General features: G+C 36.5%; 1 long non-coding RNA gene across 1 annotated transcript; it reads left to right on the top strand.

Annotated features, from left to right (window-relative positions):
• On the top strand, positions 1-447 carry LOC26514986. The gene is made up of 2 exons (XR_001408313.3): positions 1-118; positions 186-447. It is a non-coding gene; the product is annotated as an uncharacterized LOC26514986 (long non-coding RNA).
• Positions 448-8,879: the final 8,432 nt, after the last annotated feature.

Here is an 8,879-nt window from a genome sequence, read left to right as displayed (position 1 = left end):
TTGAATACCTTGTTTAGGGGCTATAGTAGGCCATTTATTATCTTTCCTATTAATAAACATACCTCCAAAAATATATCTTTAAACCATTTTAGACTCAAACTATAGATTCCCCAGATCGGTTAGCATAAAATTAATTAACCCAACCAGAGCCATTTAATTTCTGATCAACCATTTCTCTTTATTAGCTCGCCCCTCGATTAATTACCAATTTATGATGCGACCAAAGGGACCTGCTGATCCCAGTTATCCCTGCCTGCAAGGATATGCCAGCCACCCACAAAAGCCCATTGTTCACACCCCATTTGGAGAGTGGAATCTGGAAGCGAACGAACAACAGCCCAATTCACACCCATTAAGTAAACCTCCAGTGCATATTGTCTCTGGGTCAGCACAAATCGTAAACATATTGGCCGCATCTTCTCATAAATAAATACGAAATACGTAGAAGTGTGAACCATTTCAGGAGGGGGCAAAAAAAAAAAAATAAAGGATACACGTGCGGGAGGAAAGCCACATAGAAACAATTGACTTTATGGACAAGATTACATGGCAGGAAATTCAATTTTAAAAGCAGCTGCCACGTGTCGTTATAGTGCTTGAAATTGTTACAAGGGTGGAAGATGAGGGACTCAGGACTGGGGACTCATCCTCATGGCCAGTCATCGATGAATACGTAATACGTAATGCCAGGACTATCGTCCTTTTGTCCAAAAATTGAGCAATAAAGCCGCGGAGCAACGCGTCAAATAAACAAAGGGGGAGGCGGCTGACAAAAGCGGAAACGGAAACACACCACCACCTTCACCGCCACAGCACACCGCCGCACCACCACCACCACCACCACCATCACAAACGTGTTAATTTTCAGCAAAAAATAAAAGGGAGAGGGGCTTTTTCAACTTTCCAGCTTTCCAACCAAATATCCTTGCGGTGGCTAAAGGGGCGTGTGATTGACTTAATTGACTATGAAAATGAGAAATTACATGCAGATAATGACTCTGCCCGCCAAATGAGCAACAACATTATTAAAAAAAGCCCGCCAACCATCAACTTGCAACTTAATTTGATTTGATTTTTCAATCCACCCCCCAGGCATTGCCACGGCCCACTGGGGGGGCTTTTCCGGCCCGTTTATCCTTCGGGTTTATGGCTAATTACATTGAGGTCCTGGGCCCGAGACTGCAAAGCCCTCTCCCCCCCCGAGACATTGTAACAAAATAAATGTTGCATTTTATAGCCATCTATTGGCTCTTTATTGTCAGATAGTCGCTTCTGCCATAGATAGATAGATCAGTTTCGGACTTGGTCCTTGATTCGTAAAATGCAAATTGGGTCTAGGTTCCAGGTCCCAGGTGGTCTAGGTGGTCCAGGTCCTCAATTCGCAGTATGTGGTTCCCTTTTGAAGTACTGTCCAATGCCTCGATTCTGGTAGTGTAGGTTCACATAATAAAGTTGCACTACGAGGAGAATATAAATTGTATTTAAATAATATAGGGAGTAAGTCTCATAACTCACCTTCAGTCCAGCCAAGCTAGACCGGTCCGTGGATCAAGTTCTACAAGGCATTTGATTTAAAAAACATAGAATGAGTATAGTTATATGATATATGATATATGATATGAGTATCTAGAGGATAGTATGAGTATGATATGATAATGATATATGAGTATGATATGAACATGGTATGGTATGAGAATGATGAGTATGGAATGAGTATGGTATGAGTATGGTATGAGAATAGTATGAGTATAGTATGAGTATAGTATGAGTATGTTATGAGTATCCTCACCACGATAAAATAATTCCATACATATAATTATAATACACAATATAAATTATCAAGTTAATCGCCGCAGAGTTGAAATTCCACTAACATACAAGCGTCACGCCTTTTGTTAATTTTGCATCTCACACTTGGAACTTAATTTAGGCTAAACTAAAAATAAAATATAATTAATTATTAAGAAAACCTCAAGAGATTTGAACTTACTTCCAAATGTGCGATTGGTCGATAAAGAAAGTGTGCCGTTCTGTTTAAGATAAAGTTTCACATTATAATCCAAGATGTGTTCAAAGTTTAAGTTAGTTTGCTTTAAAAACACATAATTTTAAATGGTTAGTTATAATGGTTAAATATATTAGTTACCGCTCTTCAAGAGACCCAACGTAAAGTGTATCTACGCCGCTCAATAGTTATTCATGCACTGTAATATTAAATAGTTTTTATATTTTAAACTAATATATCTAAGTATCTTACAACTACAAGCAGTATCTAATATAGATACTATTTAATATAGAACTATACAAGTCCTATATAGTTTAGTGTTTTCGCCGTCAAATCGTTTATGTTCTGTAATATAAAATATTAAATATTAAATAAATAAAAATACTATTTATATAAAACTTACTATTAGTTTTGTTTTGTTTTTTGCCTTATCGTCTATGGACTGTAAGATTTAAAAGATTTAAAGTCTGAACTTCTATTTTATCTCTCCGAAAACTTACAACGATTATCAGTTTATCAGTTTATGTTTAAGCCGCTAAAGTTATTCATGCACTGTAATATATAATACTAATAATTTTAACCTTAATATTATTTCTCTTAAAATCTTACAACTAGAAAGTGTATAAGCTTCTATTAAAGTTGAGTTTTTTTCGCCGTCAAATCGTCTATGTTCTGTAGTGGATAGTATTTTAATTATTAGTTTAATATATATCTCGAACTATATACTTACTATATTAAGTTTTGTTTTCGCCTTATCGTCAATGGACTGAAATATATTTAATATTTTATTTAAAGTTTCAACTTTCATTAAGAAACTTACAACGATTATCGGTTCAGGTTATGTGTCTGGTTATGTTTTCGCCGCAGAACCGTTCTTTACTAACTGAAATAAAATATTTAATAATATATAATTATGCCTCCATTATATCTTTAGAATATCTTACAACGATTGCAAGTGTATAGTTCAGTGTGTGCTATTGTTCCTCATGAGCTGAAATATAAAGTATTATATTAAATATATCTTCCACTATATCTCTAAGTATCTTACAACGATGCTAAGTCGCCGCTCAATAGTTATTCATGCACTGAAATAAACTATTATTAGTTGTTATTACTTCTTATAGTATCTTTAAAAATCTTACAAAAGCTACGATATATAGGTATAAGTAGTGTTTTCGCCGTTAAATTATTCTGTAATATAAGATATTATTACTTTATATCCATTATATCTCTAAAAAGCTTACAAGAATCTTTTAACAATCAACTGATCAGTGAAGAGAGCCTCTTTATTTTCTATAAAGACAAATTTTAAATGTTTAGTTAGTTTAGTTTGGAGTATAGTTACCCCCTCTCGATTATTTTCATCTCCCGGGATCATAAAGTACAAAGAATATAGAAAATCCTTTGGTTCCAAAAGAGGCATTGATACTGTAATGAATAGATATTTGGATTAATTAGATGTTACAAGAGATTTCTTTCAAAACTTACGAGTACTTCAAAAGGAAATTTATACATGTATGTGTTTAAGTTTCTAAAAAAGAGGGAATTATATTAGAAAATAGTTGGAGAAATGGTAAGGGGCAATACCTGTGATCGGCTCTTGTTACTTGTTCCCTTCGGACGGCAGGGCAGCTCCGGCTTCGATGACTTCACGGACAGGTCCACTCAGGAGGAGGAGCAGCAGGACCAGGTTTGATAGCAGCCTCCTGTTTTGGGGCCACATTGCAGATGAACTCTAGTGATGGTTGATCGATTACCTTCTTGGACATGGCCGCATGCAGCACCACCTCCACACACTTACTGCATATGGTCTTGGGCAACGGATCCGACTGGCACACTCGGATCGACAGGTACTTCTCCATCTTCTCCACTAGCTGCAGGTGGCGGGCCCTCTCCCCATACAAATGGATGACATGACGCTCCACCTCCGTGCACATCTGACAGAGGAAGCCAAGAATCGGAGCCTGCATGTAGCTGCCCATGCCGAATTGGGTGGAAATTTGGCACGAAATTATTTTCAAAAAAAATTGAAAATATATATGAACCGAAACGAACACAAAAATAAAAACTATATAAAAACTGGGATTTTTATTTTTTTATTGCCAAAAACTGGATGTGTTTGTAGAGGTCTTTTCACTCCGAGCACGAGAAACTTAATGAGGAATAACTTATTCCGGCTGGGGGCCTAGACATTTGACAGGAGTTTGGTCGAAAATTTCACTCCACAGCCTACTTGACAGATTTTTGGACAGTGTTGTAAGGTTACTAAGTTTTCTCTTCTGTCAGAGTAGAGGAATCAAAGCACTTTACAACACTAAATATAACATCTCTTAGAAGTCTAATAATCTAAAGCCAATTGGAATGACTTTTCAAAATCCCCCATAGACTAATTAACTTTTGTCCACAATCGGCGACAATATCGGTTGCAATTCTATATAAATATATGTATATATATCTGGGCAGCTCCACTTATCGATTATTTTATTAATTGTAATCTCATTTATTTGCCCCACAACGCTTTGTGTTTAATTTCCACGTTTATTTTCTGATAAATTTATTATTTGAACGGCCCAGGAATATATGTATATATAGTATATAGTACGGTTTAATCAATTTTTCATTACAAACTGGCTACGATTCAGTCTCCGCGTCAGTATCCCGTATCTGTATCTGTATCTCTATCTGTATCTGTATCTGTATCACAGTCTGGGGGCACTATCAATGCCAAATTGAGGTGGTTGGGGATGGGGTTGGGGGATTCGAGTCCGATTCGAGTCAGAACATTCGGAAATCGCCATGGGTCGAGTGCCCAATGACAAGTGCCTTCGGGGCGCCGGAATCGGAATTGGAAATCGGATTCGAAATCGGAGTATAACTGCCTTGTTCCCATTACCCCGATTCCAAAGAGCGTCCAAAGAGCTTCGTAAACAGAGCACTGTCTTTTGTATGCCTTTTACATTTTATTTTTATTTTTTTAAAGCAAATATAAGACTAGTCACGGTGAATAAATAAGAACTGGCTAGTGGAAAAACCCCTATTTAATTATTTTCTATAATCTATAGGAGAGAGGTTTTATTATTTTTTTTTATAATTATTTTGATCTTTTTAGAGGACTAGTCCTATCTGTAATCCTGTCGTAATATACCCTTTAAACTCTCATAATTTCCATCGAAATTATATTCCAACTCTCAAGTAGAGAACCCATTCGAATAAATCCCTTTGGGGCCGTGTTAACAGTCCCCCAGATAAGCGGCACGTTTGCACTTGACATGACGGTCTTGCATGCCCCCCCCTAAATGGATCGGATCGAAATGTTTTGGGGTCTGACTGGCCGACTGGCCAACTGGCCAACGATCTAACTGTCCAGCAGTTGTGAGACATATCGCTGATACCGAGCCCCCCAAGAAATTGGGTTTCTTTGAGGGACTGGGGCTGGCAATCAGCTTGGCGCAGCGTGTAAGCGTCGCCGGTTGTCCAACAGTCCAAATAGTTGAATAGTCGAAGGCGGCTTATCGGAGGCGGAATCGGAGGTGCTGGAAATATTATTAGTTTATTTCACGATTGTGCCATAGATGCTACACGGGAAGAAAAACTAAGTAGCTTTATTAGGGAAAGATTTGTTTGAGGATTGATCTTTAAGGTTGTGTTTTTTTTCTTATTTTTATTAGAGAGAGGGATGTCTAAGGAATGAAATAACAAAGTTTCAATAAGATATCTTCAAGTTCTGAAAAAATATAACTTATAGAACCATCTCTAATGATAGTAAAGTAGAAATACCTATATTTTCTCTTTCTTTATAAGGAAATGGGATGTCTAAGGAATAAGTTTTTAAAGTTTCAGCAGAATATCTTGAAGTTTTTAGAAGATATAACTTATAGAAAATCTTCCCTCATATTCGAGTAAAAACTTTAAAATAATACCCTTTTTTTTGAGATAGATATGTCTGAGGATTAAATCCCCAAAGTTTCAGAACCATATAGTTTAAATTTTTAAAAGATAAATCTTAAAGAACCCTCCCTCATTATAGTATAGTCCGCACTTTTTCTCCAAGTGCCACCATTCCATTTGTACCACTCTCTAATCTAGATTATTGAATTGTATTGAAATGTACTCACTGGGCCATATACCCGTTTGCGTATTATACCAAAAAACACCCATAATTATACATATATATCTTGGAATATATATACTCGCATTGGCATAATCAACATCCTGTACGATCCGATCCGATCCGAGCGATACGGGTATGCAAATGATTAGAAGGCGATTACGGGGTGTACCTGGATTTCAGTTCAGTACCTGGACACTCCCACACTCCATAGCCCCCCGGATACTACCTCCGCCGGATTGTGGACTGGCTAATCGATTACTTTATGGCCATATTGCCATTCAAGCGGTCTATTATTGGGGGAGTGGGTAGTGGCCCATAAACGGGTGCAGCAATTATGTACTTCTGGTAATTTGCTGCCCAAGGGCCATTGCGTGCTACGATTTTTGGATGGGGTTTACGATCATAAAGTGATATTTATAGAATTTAGGGGGTTCTAGATAGATATCTAGATCTAGAGAATAGATTCCTGATGGCTCCTCCTCTGTTGATCCTAAATCTGATGATCTATTGAGTCCAGAACTCTTTATAACTTGGCAGTAAACCTAATTAGTTTAGATTAATCTCTATAGTTTGGGCCCCAATTGGTACTTAAATTTTGGTCAAGTGCCAATCATGACCGTTCCTCATGATTCTCATGATTGGGACCCCCAGTGATTAGAGAACCTTTTCCATTATTCCCCTGGTCAGTAATTGAGATGGATCTATATGGCATACAAGTTATGTAGTAGAAGCCATGATCATAAAAGTATAATTAAGCAGAGTGGCAAACAACGTTTAGAGCGCGTATGCAGGGGCACTATTTATGGCAGTGGGCACTTCAAGTGCAATCGTTTTGTTTTTTATGACTTGTGTGTAAAAAATTGAGTTAAATACGAATTGGAATTGGAGTTCACTCCCTCACAATTATTTATTTTATTTAATATTCTATTTCTCGTTTGTTAGTGGGCATGTGGCTCCACTCGATCCGTTCGATCCAAGTGCCAGTATTCCATTGATGAGTAATTTAATTTGTCGTTTATTAGAATAGCACTCGTTCCATTTTATGAGATACTCCACTCCAGCGCCTCTACTTGACTTCGAGTTGTTTATTTGCCAAATGTGTCACCCGAATCAGTCCAGTGTCCGTATTGTCCGTAGGAATAATATTATATTATATATAATCGGATCCAAATCGAGGCTGACAGGCAGACAGAGAGTGCTCTGGAGTAGGGGGATAATGTTTGTCCGCTCAAGAGAGGGAGTGGATATATAATTTTGGATTTATGTCTGTTTGGCAGTTTAAACTGAGAGTTTAACTATAAAATGCATAAAATTTAGTTAATCCTTAATTGATTGTTTTTTTTCTGAAGTTCTATTAGTATTTTGGTAGATTATGCTTGTCCGCTTAAGAGAGGGAGCTGATATATTACCTTTTTCATATTCCTTTTTTGCATTTTCCACAATTCTCACTGAAAGTTGAACCCTTAAATGTATTTATTTTAGATAATCCCCAATTGATTATCCCTTTTTCATAACTCTGGTAGTATGTTGAAAGATTTTGCTTGTCCGCTCAAGAGAGGGAGAGGTATAGAGAGATATATCCTTGTTCGTATATCGTTTCTTCGATGCCCAAAAGAAAGTTAAGCAGTAAAATGAATATATTCCAGATAATCCCCAATTGATTATCCCTTTTTCATAACTCTGGTGGTATTTTAAAAGATTATGCTTGTCCGCTCAAGAGAGGGAGCTGAGATATAGCCTTGTCCGTGTGAAAAGTACCATAATATAATGCTAGATAATCCCATATTGATTAAATTCCCTTCCGATGTCCGTCCACTTCCTCCAAGCCCCCGAAATCGCAAAGACAATAAGAAATATGACTGCCCTCGAGTACCGGGTATAATTATATTCGAGACACACGACCAAAACACCAAAACACCAACCATTTGTCCACTTTTTTTCGGGGTAGCACCTTATCGGAGACCCAACTGGCTTGGCTTTATGGGAGGGGAAATATTGTTTTGGTGGTTTGGTGGTCGTAATCAGGAGCGAACCATGCCAGGCGGATGGATTACGATGCCAATCGTAGAACGGTAGCTAACAACCATAATCAAGACCGTATTTATGGTCTGTCCAGCAGGTTTATAGGGTTGGGGGATCATAAAAGTGCAAAAGGGGTTCAAACACGGTATGTTTGATTCAAATTCAAAATGCATTCATTTTTTTTTTAATATTTTGTAAATGGTTTTTATTAAATTTCTAAAATGTATTTTTTGCAGTTTTTTTTTCTTCGTTTGTTTCTGTGTTGCTTGGCTGTCGGTCTTGTCAGTCGCATTTCCTTCGTCCTTAGTCCTTTTTTAATTTATTTTTTGTTGTTAACATTTACGAACTCATTACTGACTATAAATTCAAAGAGTTTTGTTTTCAATTACTCGCTACACACGCACACTCACAAAAAAAAAATAGTTACAACTAAATGTCTACAATTATGTTTTAATATATTATTATTATTATTATTAATAGAAAAAAAAATGGTATTTGTTATTAAATTCTTTCTAAAAAATTTGAACACTAATTATGCTTGATGTTGTTGCTTTTTTGTTTTTTTTTTTTAAGTTATATAATATAGTACAGTTTAAGTTGCATTGCCTTTAAGTTGATTTCTTTTTTTTTTGAATATTTACAATTTTTTAGTTAATGATCTTAGGACTATGAAAAAAAAAATAAAAAAAAGGAATGGCTAGTTAGTTAAGATTATTAAGTTTTTAGTTTTTTTTTTGGGGG

The sequence above is a fragment of the Drosophila ananassae genome, chromosome XL (genome assembly GCF_017639315.1).
Source record: "Drosophila ananassae strain 14024-0371.13 chromosome XL, ASM1763931v2, whole genome shotgun sequence".
Taxonomy (NCBI): domain Eukaryota; kingdom Metazoa; phylum Arthropoda; class Insecta; order Diptera; family Drosophilidae; genus Drosophila; species Drosophila ananassae.
The sequence above is the reverse complement of the archived record's forward strand: the minus strand, read 5'-3'. Positions and strand labels throughout refer to the sequence as shown.